This window comes from Lagopus muta, chromosome 10, assembly GCF_023343835.1.
Source record: "Lagopus muta isolate bLagMut1 chromosome 10, bLagMut1 primary, whole genome shotgun sequence".
Lineage (NCBI taxonomy): Eukaryota > Metazoa > Chordata > Aves > Galliformes > Phasianidae > Lagopus > Lagopus muta.
Window position 1 is genome coordinate 10482974 of NC_064442.1, and position 22045 is coordinate 10505018.

The 22045-nt window shown below is 46.7% G+C and overlaps 1 protein-coding gene across 15 annotated transcripts in view; it reads right to left on the minus strand.

Moving 5' to 3' along the window:
• Positions 1 to 22045, minus strand: part of SEMA6D (semaphorin 6D) — a 607749-nt gene that overhangs the window by 19165 nt on the left and 566539 nt on the right. For 8 of the 15 annotated variants that reach the window (XM_048956682.1, XM_048956678.1, XM_048956680.1 and 5 more), the window contains exon 1: positions 10017 to 10145. The exons of 5 other annotated variants lie outside the window; for them this stretch is intronic. The gene's annotated coding sequence lies outside the window, so the exon portion shown is untranslated. Of the gene's footprint in view, positions 1 to 9717; positions 9740 to 10016; positions 10146 to 10348; positions 10372 to 22045 lie in introns of those variants that run through there. 2 more of the 15 variants (XM_048956675.1, XM_048956674.1) reach the window with 2 other exon arrangements.

A 22045-nucleotide genomic window follows, 5' to 3' on the forward strand; every position in this document is an offset into this window, starting at 1 on the left:
ATGACCAACACGGCCTAGGGTTGCAAGGCTTGAACTCTTCACAAAGGCAGAAAAAAATTCTTTGTCATCTCTCTATTTTTACTCCCTCTGTCTCACTGTGTCAAATTCTCTTTTGTTTACATACCAGACAGCTCTCCACATAAAATGCAACAGCCTTATGCATCCGTGTGGGTATATAGATGCAGGTATGTGAGCAGTAGGGGATCATTCTCTCATTTCAGGTCATATATACACACAGATTTTCTAATGATGCAATTGCAAGTTGTTTTTTCAGATGTGTTCTTTTGTAAACATGTTTCTGTTAATGAAGGCTGACTTCAGTAACATCCTGCAGGCACTGCTTGACGCAGAGATTTAATGTACATTTAAATCTAGAGATTTGCTATGATGTGGTAAATCCATATTGTGGAGCTTGGTGACAAATTGCTTCAGCTAATTATCAAATAACACAGGAAAATATTTGTGGTTGTAACAACAGAAGCGTGATTAAATTAGTACTGATGCCCCTTTAAAAACTTACAGCATTGCTATGTATAAATAGATAAGAAAAAATGTTTCTGTCCTACAGAAGCACACTCAGCTTGTAACCTGTGCTCTATGCCACCCGTACTCCTTACAACAGTCTTAACATCTGATTCTCTGAAGAAAAATCCAGGATGTTTGGAGCTATGACATTAATTGAGCACAAAAGTGCAAATAGCAAGTCTGTTATTTTAAGATAACACAACTTCTTTTAAGGATTTCTGCATTAGCACCTCTTGATCTATGTCTAAGTACAAAAAAAAAAAAAGGTTTCATATTTAGCGATGAAACCCCAACTACTGAGCATCACAGCTTTCATCTTAATTGGCTTATGGCACTGCTGGTTACACTCCAGTTGTTTGCAGGCTTTTAACATTACAGAAAGCACACCCCTCTCCTCTGAACAAGCTGACAACACTTGCAAAATGGATAGGGTGACTTTTAATGATGCAAATGCTTAGTGGCTGATTAGGTGCACGTTGAGGGCTAAATTGTCTTGCGATTAAAAATTTACTTGAATGCAAGATAGTTTCAGCTGGAAAGGAAATAAAATGCTGAGCAAACCATAAGTGATTGCTTCAATTATGTTTATTTTAAGTTAATTTTTGAGAGTGAATGTTAACTACCTTTCTTTACCGGGGTGATACAAAAGTCCTCCAGCTGCAAACAACCTTTGATTTCAGCTGATATCTACGATCAGATCTGCTGTCTGTTATGCAGAACTCCTGCAAGCACATGCTCCCTAGAAAGTGTGCTGGGGTTGAGCTGCAGGCGATATAGCACAGGCACTTCAGCTCACACCCTACTCTGGATTCACCACTTCAGCAGGCCTTGTGTTCTATCAATTCAAACTGCTTATACCCAGCTGAGACTGCCTGAGCAAAGGCTGCATTTATTCACAGAAGCGTTCAAGGAAGGGTGCAGAGGAGAGGGATGTTGGGGTTTGTGTTGCACCCTCTGCACTGACCCCATTAATTCCAGTCTGTGGGCAGAACTGGCAATGCAAGCTCCAACCCCAAAGCACAGAATGCAATGCCATCCCACTGGGGCAGGCGGCTGCAGCCCATCAGGCTGGGTGTGCTGCCAGCCCACAGCTGGGCATGGAGTGTCAGGCATTTTCTGTGTGCTTTTGAGTCTGAAATCTCAAATTGTGAGTTTTTATCCTGAAAACTGGAGACATCTCAAACTGAAATGGCAAAGATCTCATTACTTATAGTACATACAGGCTTGGACAGAGGTTAGAAACAATCAAAGTGCCCCGCAGAACCTCAAACAAAACCCTAAGCCTAGACCAAAGTATCACCTATTCCATTCTCTAGGAGTCTGCTACAAACGTGGGTGAGAGCTGAAGGGAAGCAAGAACCCTCTATGCACACAGGCCAATGTGACTGACACAGCAAGGCTGCCACTCCTTTCAGCACCATTAGGCAGTGCCTGATAAGGAAGCGCTGGGACAGGTAGGAGCCAGTATGCGCAGGTGTGGGCAGTGAAGGTCTCAGCCCTGATGTGCATGAGCACATGATGCCAGAGCTCCTTCACCCAGAGCAACTCCAGTGTTGGGTCCTCTAAGGTATCCAGCTAACAGGTCCTGCCCCAAACAATGCTGGCATCAACTGCACTCCAGAAAGCATCTCCTCTTCCCATCAGTGCTCCCCATGTGGAGTGTTGCCGTGTTGCACCTCGCTGGGCATGGGTCTGCTGGCTCAAGCTGCTGGGCAAAGTGGCACTGCTCACATCAAAGAGAAGGTAAATGGCTGCTGGAAAATGGGAGGGGAGAGGGAGACTATCAGCTGGCAAGAATCACCACCAGAGCATCCTAAGCACCACGCTGGTATTATCAGTATGCCAGAGCAGCCAGCCAGCCCTGCCTACAAGAATACTGACTCTAGAGACCAGTGAAGGGTTTTAGCCAGCCTTGGTTTTTCTGCATGGACAAGTATGATAGCTGGCCACCCGGTTCCCTCTTTGTACATGCAGAGCATGTGCTTTGCCACTTTCCTGGCCACAATCAATTACGTGTACAAATGCAGGCACGGAAAACCAGAGGAAGCCTGAGCTCAAAGTTACGAATACTATTATCTTGTTAAGCATTAAAGATTAACTAACAACAGTCAAAGGATGTGTTATGAAACGTCTTTCCCAGGCTGAAAAGCAAATAAAGGGAGAGTTTTGTGTTTTCTCTTCTCAAAAGCAATTCAGTAGTTAGAATAATTGTTCAAACTGCTACTTTTATTTACTACAATATCAAAATGCAGCCCCTTGCCACGTGACTCTTCATATTTTCATTTGAGATGCTGTGCAGAAACACATGGAAATCTGGTGAAGGCAAACCAATTTTAGAACATGTTCCGAGCAATTGTTTTGCAGCACTGCCCTACAGTATGAAGTCTCTTACATTTCTTAAATTGCCTAATCAAATGCAGACTCTGTTCCAGTCACGCTAAATTTTCACATAATGGCAGAAAAACACTTCTTTCTAGCCTAGCACTGAACAGTTGGATCACATTATTATATTTGCTGCTTTTGTAGTCTGTGAGCGAGCATCTGTGAGCATATGCACAGACATGGGCACTGGTGGGGGAGAGGGGCAACAGGGGTGCTGCTGTGAGCCTGGGGCAGCACGGGGGGCTCCTGGAGAGATGTCTGTGCACTGATGCTTGAGAGCACCGGGGGCATCGCAGCAGGGCACTGGGGAGGGTTTGGTTTGCTTTTATTTACTTTAAAGTCAGAAGTATTACTGCAGGGTTTGAGCCAGCTTGACTCCTCACCTTACCTTCAGCAGAAGTTATTAAATGGATATAAAAGCAGTCAGGTAACTTATTGCCCCATTGCTGCTCCCTGGCTCCTCTCTGACAGTTAGAGGTTTGAGGTTGGAGGCTGCAGTATGCAGTATGCAGCAACAGCTGTCCTGCTTTGGGCCCCCACACTGTGACACGTTCCTGCACCATATTACACTACTCCAGGTAAATCCTGGCCCCACAGAACTGCCTGCTTCCCATGGGAAGCTGCCAGCCCACTCCAGCCCTGGCACAGGACATGGTGCTGGCACCAGCCCTCAGTCCCCATCTTCTGCCTGAGCTGTATCACCCCATAGCAACATGCACTGCTGTATTTCTGTCACACTACTTCCAATGCTTGGGTCTGTAAGCCACAAATCAGAGCTTTGGAAGTTAAAAAAAATTAAATTACTAGTATACTGTTCATGGAGCTTGAATCAAGGTCATAAGGAAATCTGTGGCAGATCAGGGAGGAAGGACCAGAGGCTTTAGAGCTCTGGACTACAGCGTGCCCCTTTCTCCCTTCCATGCTGGCCTCCCAGGATCCCCAAGACAGTTGCAACTTTTCTCAAAACCCTTGTTATCACTGGTAGCACTGGGCCAGTGCAAGAATGTGACTAAGTGATCGTATCTGAACCACACACAATACACATCTGCAGGTCTGTTTTTCTCTCCAGCTGCACCAAGCACACTGAGGTTTGCACTGGCACAGCTTGCCATGTAAGAGCACATGAGCGGTGCTTGTTATGTCTCTGGCAAGGATGAAAACCTGATGCTTTAGTGGGAGGAAAAGCCATAATCCACTCTGAGTAAAACCTGAACCACGGTACAAAGGACAAAAAAAATTCTATCTATACCCTTGCAGGGAATCAGATTAATCCCCAAACATGGGATTTGATTACTTTAGTTTGAGGTTATCATTAAGAAAAAAAAAAATCTATACATTGCTAAAAATATCCACGTAGCACTCACTTCATGAAGAAATACGATTTGCTGAGCAAAAACAAATTACCGGCTTCTCAGCGTTAATCTTTGATAAACACGTGCTGGGTTTAAGAAACCGCCGTGGAGAGCAGAACTTTGTAAATTGAAAGAACCCATTCAACTCCGCAAGATGATTTTTTACCCCTTATTACTCCTTTCATGAGACACCTGGGGACATTGTTCGCATGCTGTTGACAGCTTTCACACCACTGCTTTTTCTCTTATCCTTACCCTTCCCTTCACCACTTGTCTCTGGGCGGCAATACACCAAATATAGCTATATTTGCAAGGGGTGCCAGCGCTGGCTCTTGGCCAACTGTTTGAAAGTAAATGGCCCTCTCCTGCTTCTGTTGTTTCTGCAGGATACAGCCCCGAGCCACCATGCACTGGGTACCCTGGTACTTAACACCTGGGTGCTTTACTGCTGAGCATTCATGACTCTTGTTTTTAGCTACTATTTCACTACCAGGCAGAGTCACAGCCTCCTTACTGACAGTAGACTACGTTCAAACACCATTTAAAATTTTAATCCTGGAGCCTTAAGTACACACTGAGGCTCCTGCAAGCTAAATTACACATGTAATTTTCTCTGCAGCCTTCCAAACCAGGGTTGTTGCATGGTCCAATAGATGCACAACTGTTCACACACAGCATTGGGAGGGGTGCCCAAGGAGAGGTATATATAAACTGGGGCTGGAAATACCAGCAGGACAATGTTCTTCTGACCCCAAAGCACATCTGTCATGACAGACGTACACAGAAATAGCAGCAACACCTTCTGTCGGTGCCACGAGGAGCCGCCACTCTCCTCGTTCCCCACCAGTGCCTGGGAAGCACAGCAGTGGGACTGCAGGGGAAAGCCTTCTGTTCCACAGCACAGCAAGGCTGGGGGAAGGCCCTACACCCCTACCTGCCACTCCCGGCAGGCGGTGTGGGCTGGCACCTCGCTGCTGCTCAAAGAGCAGAGGCCCAGCTGTCAGGACCATTTGGCACGAGAGTGATGAACTATGCAGCTCATGTTAAGAAAAGCCTATTATCCCAGTAATAGCTGAGCTGAGTGACCAGCTGATCACCTCTCATCTCTGCTGAGGGCTTGCTCCCAGTACTGACAGCAAGTGCTGTGCTGCTGGTCCCCACAGCTTGCTCGTTCCCTTCCCAGACAATCAGCTCTGTTTGCTTCCCTGCTGCCCCCACACACTTGTGGAGCCCCCCAGCTAGCACCGCCCAATTAATCCTCACTTGCAGCACAAATCCTCATCGAAGCCCTCCTTGCCTCTGACACCTGCCAGCATGTGTGCCCTGCACCAAGACCAGCTCGGCCCTGGGTATGCAGGCCAACAGCTCCTCAATGACCTGCCTGACAGCACCCATCTGCTGCTCATCCCTGCAACCATCCCTGGTGGGGAACAGGATCCCTCCTTCTCATTCTGTGTTTGTTTGAGGCCTACCCAATTAGAAACCCAGGCTGGGATTTGGCTCTTGGGCACCAATGGCTAACAAAAATAACAGCAACAACAAACTTTTCTGCAAGAGGAGTATCTGTGTGCAAATGCGACCTCTGTAATGTTACCAAGGTCAGGCAGACCAAGGCCAATCTGCTGCACGAGAATATAAATCAAAGCTGTCCAGGGACTGATTTCATTTACAAGGTTTGTAACCATTCTGGACAGAACAAATGTCACTTGCTTGCTTGAGCTCCTCCTCTTCCAGCCCGTGTCCACTGGCCCCTCCTGCCACGCAACACCTCCTGACCTCCTTTGCTCTTGAAGCAAGGCTCCCTCCTAGCAAGCAAGCTGTGGCTGACATGGCAGGCAGTCACACAAGGCCAATTTGCTTAAATTATGCAAAAAATCACCACAAGTGAGATTAGCACAGGGCCATGAGGAGAAGTTACCTGCCACTTAGAGCTCAGGTCACCATTAAGCAATAAATCCTACAACTTCTTCCCTATTGCATTTGTAGATCTGCAAAACAACCCAAGGAACGCATCTGTAGCAAGTCTTAGAGTCTGGGCACGGATCCTGTGAAATCACATGGTTTCCGTTGTGGAACTAAAAAGGCTTCTCCAAGAATGTGTGAAACACACAGCTGAAATCCTCCGCGCTCTCTGCCTGTTTGCGTGGCTAAGTTGAAGCTGCAGGTTGTGTTTCCTCAGCTGGCGGCTCTCGAAGCGCAGCCTGGCCTGCATGCTGAAGGCTCCCTCAGGGTGAGCTCCATCCCCTCTCACAACAGGTTGCAGTCTGTGTGCCGGGCCCAGGGAAGAAGGAGCCCCGTGGCCACCTCCTCTCATCAGCCCAGCAGCCATCTTGCAGCCTGCCCAGTTGTGCCCATGTAGTCTGGGTGCCGGCACAAAACAGCTCCCTGTTCTGGGTGTTAGCTTTAGTTACCATAGCCAGACAATGCTGCCAGTGGCGTGGAAGGAAAAATTGCTGCAGCCAGCTGTGCCGTTCACAGTCGGGTGGTTTCTGTGCAGCTCCAAATGGCTGTGGAGGCAGTAGGCTGTTGTGGCCAAGGACAGGGTGATGGATGGCCTGCACGCACTGTCCAAGCGAGGAGAATGGCAGGAGTTCACTTCAGGGCTGTTAAAATGCTAATCTGAGTTACTTAACAAAGGCCGAACGGCACAGAAGAGTTTGGGAAATCAACACAACTTGTATGTTAGATATGCGAGCTGCAGCTCTGAGCTCTGTGGTTGCACCAATGTTTGGCTTTGGAAGTGGGACCATTCCAACAGCATTCCTGTTTGAAGGAGCTGAGCCCACTGTAAATACTGTCACACCACTGCCAGGAAAAGAGAGTGTGGCACGCAGAGCTCCTGGAAACAGCATCAGATGGGCAGTAGTACGATTTTTTGCTGCACGTCTCCTCCATGTGACATGGGAACAAATCAGAACCTACTTTCTTTTGAACTCAAGGCTGGCAGCTATTCCCAGAACAAGTAACAACTTAATAAAATGGCTCAGACGAATTTTAGCGGTAACTGCAGTAGCTTATCTGGTGCATAAGAAAAGGCATCATCTGTTCTAGCAGCAGTTTTGACGAAAGCAACATTTGAACTGTTTTAATTACACACTGCTAAGACTGAAAATAACTTACACTACCCAATGCAAATAATATACCTTCTTTTCTTAATTACTTATGGAGCAGATTACTACCTTTTCCAATGGAAAGACATTGGATTTTTCTTAACTGGAATTATTGGTAGGTTTAACACACAAATATGTAATCAACCACCATCTCTATTCAATAAGCAACACATACACACAGAGCATTCTCTGAAAAACACCAGAGTGCAACATAATTAAGCCCAACATAAGCTAGTATAAGCACAGAAGCTGCTCATACAGCCGCTCCCTTTGTCTCACAAAGGCAGACCACAACCAGACGGGTCCCTGTCACATCATGCATATGACACCTGATGAGAACTGGCCACATCCACCCAGGATCTCTCCACTTGACTTCACATTTCTGCTTTTCAGAAGGAAGCACAACCAAAGCATTTCAACATTTCTACGGAAGCTCTGTGCAGCTAAATGGGCTTCATTCCACTTCAAGGGATGCTGAATCCTATGCTAAGTGCAATAATGTTTCTAAAACAATAAAAAGATAACCATAATAACCAAGAGCTGCAGTTGGTGTGTGACTGGCTGTCAGATGAGTTATTACAAACACCTAACACATGCTCTGAAGGGAGCTTCTATGACTTCCTCTCTTTACCTCCATGTATCTCCCACGACAGGACCGATCAGATCGAAGACCCATTTAGTCAGAATTAATTGCGTATGTAATTAAGCATCCTATCTAACTGTGTGCTCCTCACAATTCTCCATCCAAGTCCCAGCAGTTCCCGGGGCTGAGAGCCGGCTGCAGCAGCAGAGCCCTTCAGGTGGCCCAGCAAAAGGGTGCGAGACGGGGCTGCAGGCACACAGCTGGTTGTGACAGGGCCACGGCTGTATTCCTGGCACACACTCCTGCATCACACAAAGCACTGTTAGATGATGTTATCTTTGTTCCATCTCAACCACAAATGAGAACAGGTACCAACAGAGTGGAGGATGCGGGGAGGAGGGTGTCTGCTCGCTGTAACTGAAGATGCAGATGGAAGCGAGCAGCCTGCTAAGCAAACCATTTTAGACCCCTGGGTTATGCTTTTTGGCTGTCCTCTTGGAGACCGAGCTACATAATTGAGAATAGTAATAAATTCCAACTGCAAACTTGCTCTTCCTGTTTTCGAAACAACTGAGTTTTATGTTGCTTAATATAAAAAATGTTAAAGTTCATGGTTATACAGAAAGAGTCAGAGCACTCCACTGCAATTTGTATTTATCTAAGCCAGAGTAAATGTTTGTACAGTATCTGCCAACACAACACAACGTGCCCATCGCTTACTACATTAAATGTGATTACATACGGCTTAATTTACTGAATAGTGACTTAAGCAGACTTTAGAGGTGCACAGAATTTTATACTGTGAATAAAGCAGGAAAAAAAAAAAGTCCATTCTCTTCTGCCACAAAAGTGATCGCAGGGATTTACAATGAACTTCCTGTTGGACTTGGAAGGAAAGAACCTCAGAACGTCCTCTGTGAAAGTATCTGTATGTAAGAGCAGTACAGCAGCACTAAGAGAGAGCGGGAAGCTGTTCCCTCAAATTTATTTAAGTCAATTTACAAATGTTGGGAGAAACACAACCACCTCGGGGCACAAAGGTACCCCCAGAAAGAGGCACGTTTTCCTCAAAGGAAATAAGCACGGGAAGAATGCCACCCATTTACAGAGCCCTGAGCAGCGTTCCAGAGGAAGTTTGCTGTAATTCCTGCACATTACGTGTGAAATGTGTGCGTGTGTACACGGAGAAGCCACAATACCATCTGTACAGCAAGCACCACATATGTGAGCACGATGAACCATCAGAGCTGCTGCTATGCTCAACAGCCAATGTATTCCAAGCCACGCACGCACCAAAATACAAATGGCTCTGCACAGCGGGCCGAGCTCTGCTCAGCTCCTCGCAGGGAAACGCTGTGCCACAAGCATCACCCTGACCTGAAGTGAGAAACAACTCCACGACGGGAAGAGCCACTAATTGCAGACCAGCACGGCGCTGTATTCATGTTAACAAGTGGGATACCCTCCGGAACGACAGGATTTTCAACATGTCAGCCTAAAGCACACTTAATTGCATTTTCCAGCTTACGAGACAAAACGCGATGGAAATCATCCGAAAAGAAACAGAAAACAACCAAAAAGAAAACACCCCCAAAATCTTTAAAGCGCAGGGATAATATCCACCTGGAAATATCGGTGTGACCTTTAATATCCATCCGACGCTTACAAACAACAAAGCAGGCGTTCCCCGGAGCCCGCACGCCGCCGCCCGGCCGCTGCCCGCGGAGCGCTGCCCGCTCCCACACAAAGTTTCCCCGCTCCGCACCTGAGCGCCGCTTCCGCAGGAGCCGAGGACGGAGAGCGGTCGCCCCAGCCTCGAGCGGGGACGATTCAGAGCCGACTCTCGGGTTTGCTTCCCTCCGTAACAGATCGGAGATCGGAGCACAGCTCCCTCTGCCTCCCAGTGCCTGACAGCCGCCGGGAGCCCGTAAATCACCGCTCCCCGCCGAGACCCCGCCGCTAAGCGCCCGCTGCAGCTGCCCCAAGCTCCCGCGGCGACCTGCGGGGGACGGACCCGCGCCGCCGCTCCGTCCCCTCGCCCCGTGCCCGTCTCGGTGCCCGTACCTGCCGCTGCCGCTGCCCGGGGCCGCCGCCCGCCGGCGGGGCTGCCTCCTGCGCCCGATGCCCCCCGCCGGCCGCCCCATCCCGGCGCTCTGCTCGCTGCCCAGCCAGCGCGGGGGCGGCGCACCGCGCAGAGCCCACCCCTTCCCGCCCTCCTCCTGCCTTACTATTATTTTTTTTTTCTTCCCTCGTTTCTCTCTCGTTTTTCCCTTTTCCCCTCCCTTTAATGTGTTTGTTTTCACCCGCCCCTCGCCGCGCCCAGCCTCGCTCCGCCTCCGCGCAAAGCCCGCGCCCCTCCGCCAACTCCCCGCCGCCCCGTCCCGTGCAGCCCTCACCGCCCCGGGGAGCGGCCAGGCGGCCCCCGGCCGGGCCCCGCGCAGAGCAGCGCCGTACGGGGGCGGCCCTACCCCGGTACCGGCCCCGGCGCCGCCCGGCCCCGGCCTCCGCCTCCGCCCGTCCCTGCCTCGGGCAGCGCCGGGCTCGCCCCGCTCACGCCGCTGCCCCCGGGCGGCCCCGCGGAGCTCCGCGCAACTAGCGCGCTCCGTCGACCCGGCTTCGCGGCTTGGGCGGCCCCAGCCGGGGGAACGGCCGTTGCAGGCGGCGGAGGGGCGGCCGGAGCGTGGCCAGCTCCGCGCCTCGACGCAGACGGTGCTTTCCTACTTCCAAAGCCATCGCTCGCAGTGCAATTCTGCAGCCTGATGAGACTCAATTTTGCAGATGAGTACTTCGCGGGTGGTAGTGGGGGACGTCCTTGAAATGACATCCTTAAGTGCCCGTCCGAAATGCCTATATCTATTCCAGAAACAAAGGGCTGGATCCCAGACGTGAAGTCCGAGGAACAGCTGTCACACATTCATTGTTTTTTTGTTTTGTTTTTTTTTTTTTTCCCCACGTGAAACTCTAATTAATTAAAACTTAAAGTGCCACGAAATACTTCGGATGCCCCCGAAAGAAAATGAAAAGAAAAAGGATTACTCACCCAACTCTATCATCTACGCTTTTTTTTTTTCTTTCTTTTTTTTTTCTTTTTTAAATGGGGAAACAGAAGAATTCGGAGTAAAAGCAACAGAAACCGTGACTGAGGAGGGGTGGCAGTCACTCCCAGGCTGAACCCGGGCCCCTGCCCTGTGCCCCGTGGGCGATGAGTTGTGTGGCACCGGGCGGCAGCGAGCGGAGCCTGCGGGCTCTGTGCTCCTCGCAGGGGGAGCGCTGCCTCTCGGGAACCGACTCCTCTGTGCGAGGGCGCCAGGATGCGGCCCATAGTAAATTCTCTTTAGAGATGGTGCCAACAAAATCTCTCAGCCATGGGAATAGGACGTTTTTGGCAAGTCCGTCCCTTGGCTGTCTCTCTCTGATGTTTCCTAGTGGTGACAGGCTAAAGGCGAGATCATTATGGGTTTCCTCGCAGCAAACACAGCGCTGCTATGTTGCACCCCAAGTGCCGCTGCCTTGTTAAAGGTGCAAAGACTTGATTTTCTCCTTCTCAGACACAGCCCTTGTCTAAGAGCACAGACATTTGCACGGCGCGTGAAAATGCTCTGATAGAGGCTATTCACTGCGTTGGGAATCAAACTATAACGCAAGGACAAAAAGGCTCAGAGCACAAATGTGACCACCCCTAAAAGAAGCACTTGGCTCCCAGAGCAGCTCTGTGCCTGTCCACGGGCAGTCACCCCAGGCTGGGGTCGGGGCTGCCGACCCACCCTGCGGGATCTCCCTTCCATTGCCCGTCCCAGCCACGGACTGTTGGAGGGCGTCCATACATCGAGGTGAGATGAATGCGATGCTGAGCATCGGATCACACTGCTGTATGGCAAAGGCTTTTGGTTTGAAGTACAGAGCTTTGGGATAGTCGGGCATAGACAGATCTATGCTGAAATATTAAAGATGGTGGTTTATTCCAGTTTCAAAACTTGCAGCATGGCTAGAGCCACTTTCTGTGGGGATTAAAAGTATGCGCACTTACAGAGGGTGCCGGCAGGGAATTATACAGCCACAGGTTTTTAAGCACCAATACATGCAGGCTCCTATTGATATGATAAACCATCAGTTACATGCGCCGCAAAGCTTCTTAAATCCTCATTGACACAACAGAGCACTATTGTGTCAATAGCGTGCAGATTAATGGGGCATTGTCAGCCCCTTTTAGGCCTTAACTTTCATTTATTCTAAAACTTGTTCTTCATTGTAACTCTTAACCTTTGGATTCTGCCAACACATTTCTTGTCACAAATATATTAATGGAATTAAAAGAAACCTGGCTTTTAAATGTTAATTACCCCTACAATGATTGATTTGTAAAAGAAGCACATCAGCGGAATCTAATAGCACAGTCACCACGAGAAGGACTGAGCGCAGAGCGGGGCCAGCAGCGCCCGAGCAGCGCCCGGCTCCGGCCGGACTGTCCCTGGGTACCGAACGGCAAGCACAGCGCTCACCGTGCCCATCTCAGGGGTGTATCTTATGGATTATTCCTATTGTCTAAGGGATTTTTCACCCTCTAAGTGTTTTACAGACTTAAGCAACAGTCATGTTCACAAATTTGAAAATGTAAGCAGAATATTCAAAATTTACATATAGATAGAAGAACCACCATCTGTTAGAACAACAAATTGAGACTTTGCTTCATTAAAACACAGATAATATAAAACTAACGTGTGCTTAAAGCAGACATTTCATTCCACTTGAATTCCTCCATTGGGTTCATAGCCAAGGCTGAGCTGGGCTCAGGAAGCACAGCCATTCGATGGCATCCCCGGTCACCAGGCAGCGGTGCGGTGGGAAGGGGCACGCTGCATGGTGTGGGGCAGCAGCTTGGGAAGGTCTGCTCCCATGGCACATCCCTAGGGTGAACCACGCAGGATGGCACGGCCGGGTTCCCTGGGCCTGTGCCAGAGCTCAGTGGGTGACTCAGCACACTACTGCAGGCGCGATGGCTCCTGAATGAAATTGAAACTTATATTTTGAGGACCTATTCATTTAAGCTATGTCATTTCCAATAAAAACAGCAAATGTCAGTTACAGAAGAATGGCCACATCACAGTAGTAGCAGGATGCAATGATGCCATATCGTAAGAGTCATTACATTTTAGCTAACTGTTTTCCTCCTCCCTCCTGTTTGGTCGCTCCAAAAGGCACCACATCGCAATACTGTGTGTAGACATCTGCCCCCACAGAGCAGCGGACAGAGTAATTTACTGTGGGTTAGGCACTTCATTTCTGATGAATCAGATATGCACAGTTTTTATATTCACTGTCCTTAAATCTAAGCTGAAAGTGAGGCTGTTACGACTTACCTTGTCTGTAATTAATTTTGATAATAAAAGAGAACAGAATTTATTTATTGTGAGTGTATAAAGTTAGTTGGACAGTTTAAGATGCTATTCAATGAGTAATGCTCCCATTGCAGGGGTAAATATTGGTCTGCCTGATAATGTTGGTTTCTATTAACTACCCAAAAACGTTATGCTCATACAGCTCTGGTGCCTTAGTGCCTTTTCACTGTCAGGGGAGCCATTGCACATGGCAGGGTAAGCCTGTACTGTGTGTGAATAAATGCGGAACAATTTCCTAAGAAGCCAGCTTTTGTCTCTGCTGCTTGGTAAAGAATCCTTTGGATATTTTAGAACATAAATATGGAAAATATGAAGCTTGAGCTGTAATGTTTCACAGCATATCACCAGAAGGAGGCTGAAGCCACACCAGCTGAAGCTGGTAGCTTGTTACAGTCTTCTACTAATAACTTGCACAATGCAGAATTACACGGGAGTAACACTCGCCTCCGTTAGATGGATGCTTACTGCTTTAGCAGCCATCTCCACAAACACTTATTGTAGCTATTGCTCTGTTCGTGGCCACTTATTCACCTCCATCTCCCATGGTTTAGATTCCAAGAAGATGGATCTTTTATCTGCCTGGACAGCATTTAGATCCTACTTCATTCAGTCCCCCTAGCCCTTGTTGCATGGGAAATACAGGTGAAAGTGGAGCCAGCCGTTCTCCTTGCTTGAGTCTTGAGCTTGCCGCAGTATCAACACAAGTCAGAAGTGAGACATTTCAGAACGTTGTCGCTCATGATTTACACCAATTGGCTAAAAATAGCAAACTGCCAATGTCACGGGCCTGCGCTGTGTTGATACAGGCAAATGATTGGTAATAAGTCAAGTGCTGTATGAAGGTGGTAAGTGTAAGAAAAGATGTCATAATTTTATCTCCACAAATAGTATCCAATTCAGGTAGCACACAAGCATATTTCTTTACAATGCTTAAAGAAAAGAAAATAATTTTCTCATATTTTCCAAATGACGTGAAACCTCCTCTTCCACCCTTGTCAGCTCTCAGTAAATTACAGGAGGTGCTTTTAAGCGATTAGCATTTGGTAAAATATAGGTAGACACAGAACAGTTTTACCACTTTCTTTTAGCATCTTTTTTGCGCACTGTGTTGAGAGTTGTTCTTAAAGTATTTCTGACTGTCAAAACCTCAATTTTTACATCATTGTTCACTCTGTTTTCTATCTTTCTAGCCTGCCTCCTTATTTAGGGGGATGTATAGAAGCCTCAGGTGGAACGCCTGTCAGTTTGGAGGCGTAGCAATGATGTTCTGCTAGCACTGATGGGCTGTGCACCCCAAATTGGCAACTTTATCCCAGCTCTGCACTGCATCAACATCTGCATACGCTTCTGCTCTTGTAATTTATCTTTCTGGCAGGTGGAAGAAATGGGTGTGCGCTGCAGTTCCGTGCCTACCCATGATCATCAGACATCAGTTTGCCTCATGGAGCATACAGAGCACTATGTTGGTACTGAGTATTTACAAGATAAATCTAATTGCTGCTCTCAGTTCTTACTTAGGCAAAAGTCTGACTGAAATTCAATCTGCTGGCTCTCCAGTTCCACCATATCCATTGGGAGGCAGAGGAGATATGCCAGTAATTGATAAAATAGTTGGAAAATGAATAACTTTTTTCTGCTTTGGCAGCTCTGCATGGGTCAGCCCACAGGGCTCATGCAGGCTCTGCCCTGATAGATGCAGGGCAGTGAAGGCTGGGAGCTCCTGCCCTGCTCTGGCTGTGGGGCTGCCAGAAGGAACACCGCACCAGCAAGGACAAGGCACAGCACAATGCTTCTAATGCGGTATCTTGCATATTTTACTACTTGAAATGTGCTTATAGTGAAATCTGGATGACTGGATGTCAAAGATAATAAAAGGGATTCGAGCAGGGAACAAAACTGGGCAGAGTCATGCTGTAAAACTGGTCTTTCCTGCCTGCAGGCTCTCCATCAGCCTTCACTTTGAAAAGCAAACTCTTTCAGGCCAACAATTCTGGCCATGTCACTTTCCTGCAGTGGTAAAATGTGACTAATTCCTGGCCTTTGCAAAAGAATAACCTTGTTAAAAACATCCCAGAGAGGGTTGGGCTGTACCAGGCAGGGAGCTGGGAATGGAGGAGCCCAAGTGAGGGCATTGCTGTGGTGCCTGCTGGGACCAGGTGCAACACAGCGCGTGCTGCTGGCTCCTCAGCCCCTGCAATGTCTCCAGCAATCACTGAGAGCAAGAAAACTTCCCTTTTCTTCCAGTGATTAGCTTTTCAGTTAGGTATATTTCATCACCTATCGTTTGATGGAGAATTCATTTCAAACATCTAAGGTAATATCAACAAAATACAGTAATTAGATTTAATGGCATACTTCCAAGATTAATAGGTGATCTTCCTCACAGCCTGCAATTTTAATTTCCAAAATTTCATTTGTCATACAGCTACTCAGTCAGTACAGATTCACCATCTGCAGTGTTTACCTACACTTCTCTGCACTGCCTTTTCCAGGCACAGACGGTTGAAAAGACACATTAGCAACAAATCTATGCCCACAGTATATAATCACAAGATGACAAGACACTTAATGTTATCTATATATAATTATATATAGCAAATTCTGCTACACAAAATCACTTTTCAATCCCATTTTAGGGGATTACCTAATCCTGTAATTGATTCTGTGTGATGAATCCCCCTTGTCCTATGGATATCCAGTGACCTTCAGAACAGAAACAGGCCCAAAAACATGCTATGATTTCACTGTTATTTATGTGCTAATTACCAGATAATGTAGGATAGGAACAGATTACAATTTTATCGTTTTATTTAACTGACAGGGCTCAGGCTTTAAGTGTTTTATGTCTGGGCTCAGTTGACATGCTGCTCCCTGTCAGTAAGAATGACCAGAGGCGAGGTTAATGTTTTCTTTAAGGTAAATCAAATATTCCCTTAGAAATTTAGGCAATCCTGCAGGTTCTCAGACAGCTCAGAGCTACAGTAAAGTATTATCTACTGTAACTGTCACGTCCCCAAACTTGCAGTTAGTGGGTGAGGCAATTGCTTACTGGTTATAAATACCAGCAGATTCGTTTATCTATAGATTAGTATCGCATTACTCATGCCAGAGTCCATAAAATCCAACATGAACCAGCCTGGCTCCATACATCAACAATCACATCCTACACAAAGGTGAGTCCACAGGTATCAGCTGATGATGGCCATGAAAGTTTCAGTATTGCAGAAAACAAGCAATCAGGCACGCGTGCATGTACAGACTCACACAGACACGTCCGCAGACGCACACAAACCTTGCTCCTTCGCTGTCCCACCAAATATAACTCCACGGATTAAGGCCTTAAATATGACCCTAAGAATGTAATCCAGTACAGCCTGAATCTCCCTTGGGCAAGCCTGAGGTGGCTCCTTGGGCTGCCACAGAAAGCAGCTGTCCAGCATAACCCTGACTCAGGAGCCAAAAACCTGCCTCATTTGGGTGACAGTAAAACAGTTGTAAAGGATCAGACAGACATTTTCCATGTTTGATGTAGGGGGTTGCTTAGAAAATAGCTAACGCCAGTAATCACTAAAGATAGAAAGATAAACAAACTGCTTGTAAATTTGTATCTGTTTGAACTCTGAAATAAAACCTTGCCACATTTCTCTGATGCATTCCTATCCAGAAGGAGCATAGACTCTCACCCTAGTTTTGAAAAAAGATGATCAAACTATTTACTTGTACCTCTGTAACACACACAGAAAGTCTACAGCCCACACACCATCAGTGATGACAGAAGCTGCTGCCTTTGGCATGCTAACTTGAGTTTCTGTTCAGTGTCTGCCCCCTGACATCTCGGTAGCTGACTAACCTAGAGTATTTTTGTTCTTGGGATATAGGTGTGTACCATTACTATTTGTTTTCCAACACTTCTAGCCTTACCTAACATTACAATTTGTTTGAAGAGTGGCTCCTAGCTTTGGTGAACCCTGGTGTTACCTCCTATATGCTGGCTGTGGGCTCTGAGGCCCTTTCTGCTGAGTGGCTGAAGGGTTACAGAACCCTTACAGAAACCATCCGCAGAAGGTTTGCTCCTCTCTGTTCTGTGCTTTGTAGGTTACTGCAGAAGAAAAAAATCTACTTATGGAAAGTGAGTGAGTACAAACAAGATAAAGCACTTGCTATTCTCTATATAACACGTCATGAAAGCTAAGAGGCAGAGGTGAGTGCAAGTGGCACTGATCATTTCAAATTGCTGCTGCACCTTTTCCCCAACAACATCTAAGATGGTGCATCATGTCCTAGAGCCACTCCTCTTACTGAACATCTCAATGCTCTTCTTTGGGAGGTGCAAGACGAGAGAGTTTTCACCTTTGAGGTGACCGTATGTGACAAGGAGATAGATGCCCATTCCATCTCCATGTTGTTTCAGTGACCGCAGTCTGCCAGCTGCTTGCACGACTGTGCACGTCAGCCTGCTAATCTTGAGTGATGCAAAGCTCCACGGAGTCTGGGGAAGCACCATTGTCTGTGACAAGTCATGCAGCAAACAGTCATGCAAAGGAGCTGTCAGGGAGGAGGCTTGGTCTAGAAGAAGAGAGGTGTGTGTGGGGTCAAAAGTGCAGAAAGCAAAGGCAATGTAATGTAACAGTGGCACCCAGTATATATTACAAAATCTCCTGTCTTCAGCTCATATTTGAAGAATTAACATAGCAAAAATACACAACAAAGACATAGCCAGTGATCATCAGGTTATCACAAAATCCTCTGGACAGTCCTTGACTTTGAAAAATAGGCTCAGGTAGGAATGCCAGCACTGTTACATAATATGGCTCAAAAGAGAAAAGTAAGCTATGACATCTCTGTTCTCAGCAAAGCACAGAGACTGCTCTATTGCCTCTGTTGCCTGGAGTGAGGCAGTCCTAGATGCTGTGGCTGTTAGCTACAGAACTCATCTCTTCTGTGTCTTTGTGGATAAGAGGAGGGCATGAAAAGTGATTCTCCATCTGGGAAGCAATGGAAGAAATAGCATTTGTGGCTCCAGCCAGAGTTTTCCAAGTCCTTTTATAGCTTTGAGTCTTTTTAATTAGTTGCATAATGAGGTGCCAGGACTTTAGCAGCCATGTTATAGAAAACAAATCATTTTCTAATAATGTCTCTACCGTCCAGTAGCCAAAGATAACTACAGGTTATTCTCAGCTTTCCTATCAAAAGCTGATTTAGAGATGGATATTTTATCTGAGTACTTCAGATGCTGCTTGAATAGTTTCCTGTGCTCAGAGGAATTTCAATGACTGACTGTTTATTTTGCTCATATGTGCTCTGTATGCTGGTAGAGAATGTCTAGCTAGTCCTTTCCCTGTCATCTTTGGCCACATTCATGTATCAGACCAAGAGCCCAGCACTGAACCAGAGAAGGATGGAGAAGTATCCACCTCCCCAGGTAGCCACACCATCTGAAACCACCCTCCATATGTCAGACAGGGGACCCAGCTGCATAGAGCACAGGTTTTGTTGGCACACTGACACCTGGCAAGTTCCCTTGCACTGCCTGAGGATCGAATATACCACCAGGGAGGACAGCTTTCTCCTGGTGGAGAAACGAAGGGAGTAGAGTTGTGGAAAGACAGTAAAGGTGGTGAGGAGAGAAAGCACTGTCCTGGTGCTCAGCCAGGTGATAGGGATGGGCCATGGTCAAACTCAGACACCCATCACTTGCAAGTGTTCCAGACCTGGGTTGGATGGGGCTCTGGGCAGCCTGATCTGGGGGGTGGCAAGTAGCCCACAGCAGGAGGGTTGGAACTAGGTGATCTTTAAGATCCCTTCCAATCAAAGCCATTCTATAATTCTATGGCCACATCACTGCCAGGAATGAACCTCAGACAAGCGCAGGACATGTCAAAAGAGGCATGTTAAGCCATATTACTCCTTACCTCAGTCCTAAACAAGTAGCTATCTGCAAGGTGGATCATATATCACTCCTGCACATCACTAATGTCATGGGGCTGATGTCAGGCTGACAATTTAGATTGAAAATCCTTCCTAGAAGGATCAGGATATTATGTGTACGTGTGTTCCTGGGTTTGCTGGCCATCTGGACTGCTCTTAAAGCTGTGTGGTTTTACACCCTGCCCACGTGCCAGGCATCCTGTACCCAAAAAGTCACAAGGGAGAAGTGCACACATTACCTTGCTTTCTGGTCTACACCCCTTCTGGGAGTTCTGACTGCCAAGTCTATGCTTTCCCTGGGGTCTTCGCAACACTTTGAAAAATACCTGATGATGGAGAACCTGATGATTTTTGTTGGTACTGCCTGAAGATCCCTCTTTTCTCTCAGTTGTCAACTGACATTCTTCAAATGTCATCCTGGGGAGCCAATACTCAAACTCTTCCTCACATATAAAAACATCCTGTCAGGATTACCATATAATATCCATTGCAGCAGCAGAAAATATCAAAGAATCATGGTTTAAAATTAAACAAAAAGCACTTTTTCTCATCTCAAAAGCAAAATACTGTTCCTCTTCCTCCTCTTCCTTTCCTATCTGCAAACTATTGTGCACTACAGTAAAGTGAGATTAAGTAGCCACAATAAGCAGAGCCATGCGAGGCCAGCAAGTCCAAACAGAATCAATCACTTTACTTTTTAGCTCAAACTTCTCTTACTGTAGCAAATGTGAATTTTTTTATTTTTTTTTGCAGCTGACTAACAGAAGCTGATTTAGGCCCTTTGCACTTGCTGCCAGCAAGTGTTCCCACTCCAAAAATAGTCTATTAAAGAAAGAGGTGTCAGTTGCTATCTTCAACAGGCTGCTTTTCTAAACCCATTGTTAGAAGGCACCTACTTCAACTGAAACCTGGCATGTCCCCACGTTGGTGGGCAAGGTGCCATCCCAACAGATGGACAATGGCTCTGCACTGCCATTGACTCAGTCTGTATGTCACTAACAAGGCTGTATTCCCATTGGAGAACATCAAAACCTGTAGCTGCACTCTACCACAACCCGTGTCCTTACATGTGTTGCTGCCCAGCTATACCTGCAGAGCATTTTAGACATTTCTATTTGATACTGAGTCCATACTGCTCTGCTCAGCTGGGCACTAGCTTCATATTTTGGAGGGATGAGTGTGGCTCACCGTGCTCTGTAGTGAAGGAGTGCGCAGCACTGCCTGAGTTGTGCTTTTCTCCTCACTGTGGCATTGCCCAGAAGAAGTATGGGAAAGCACTTCAACACGTATTTCTGGCAGAAAAACTCTAGAAGCACTTCCACAGCTGTGGGAGCAGCTAGAAAATACAACGTGGGTACCTCTAACTTAGGCTGTAGGAGTCCGGCACAAAGTTAATCTTACTGCTCAGGTCGAGCTACCTTTAGTGAAAACACATGCCCAAGTATCAGGTGGTAAGAGCAGTCACTCCCTCATTTCCTACAACACTCACAAACTCCCACACTCTCAGATGCATCATGAGAGCATCAGGCCCTGATGAACTGGGATTCCTGTGCTGTAGTCCCCTGAGAATAATATGACGATGAAATCCTCAGTGCCTTGTACAAAAAGAAGTGAAATTTCTAGTGAAATGCCAACTTGTGGGTAGAGACCGGCTAGGCTCTTCTGTAGCAACTGTTTGTATTAAATGTGTCACAGGGAGTCTCAAATTAATGCATGTAAACCATATCTGCATCTTTTCAAAATCCCCTCTTGTACGTCCCATGAAGCTATTAGTTTAGCTATCACTAGGTATTAAAATTTAAAAGGGTCACTAAATGCATACTGCTAGAAGGAAACAACATTAGTTACACATTACCAGAACAAAACCAAATTAAGAAACAGCTCATTTCCTTCGTACCATCAATATTTTACTCAGCCATAGCCTGGATGCTTGTACTCACAAAGAGGAATTAATCATTCATGTGCTAATGTACATCCATTATTTTTAAATCGTCACTTAAGTAATCATTTTTGTGTGTGCTCAGATGTGTGATGTCTGCTTATGAAAGTGCAGGAAAAATCAATACAAATTAAATAAAATTTAAAAGGTGGCTATCTGTGAAACAGATGCAAAAGCATCATCCATGCAGTAAAACTGTAATCAGATTTCTGTAAAACTCTTCTGGTGAGCTAGAATTCAAAAAAGATACCCGCCTAGTGCCATACTTATTTTTATGCCATGCTTCCCTCCTTATTTGGGTGTGAACATGCACAATGCAGTTCATCACAGATTCTCTCTTCAAATCCACATAAAACTGTAACAACAAAAGCTTTATTGCCATTTAATTCGATACTGCCATTTTCCAACTCTTTGTTTACTGGAAGTGCAGTGTTCATGTCATAACACTGTTTGTATCTCATATCCGTGTGGTTCCCCAAGTCCCACAGAGGCAGTGGGCTCCCTCCCACTTGCACCACGTGGGGCAGGTGGGGGAAGCCAGGCACTGCTCTCCTCAGCAAAGACCTCTCCCCTCCTGCAAAGCAGCATGCAGCTATACACATCCACTGTGTGTGGATCACAGCCATCGAAGCCTCATTTGTGTCCCCCTGCTCCCTAAAAGGGGATCTGCATCTTCTGAGCTGAGTTTGTTGTTGGCTTAGGCTTGTCATTGACGCCTGTAGAAAGCAATTCCAGACCAAGAGCCCTACTTTACCCAGAGATAAACGATGTCTACTTTAGATAGACATAAATGCCTTTTGAAGATGCAAAGTGGTGAAGTGCTGGCAGCA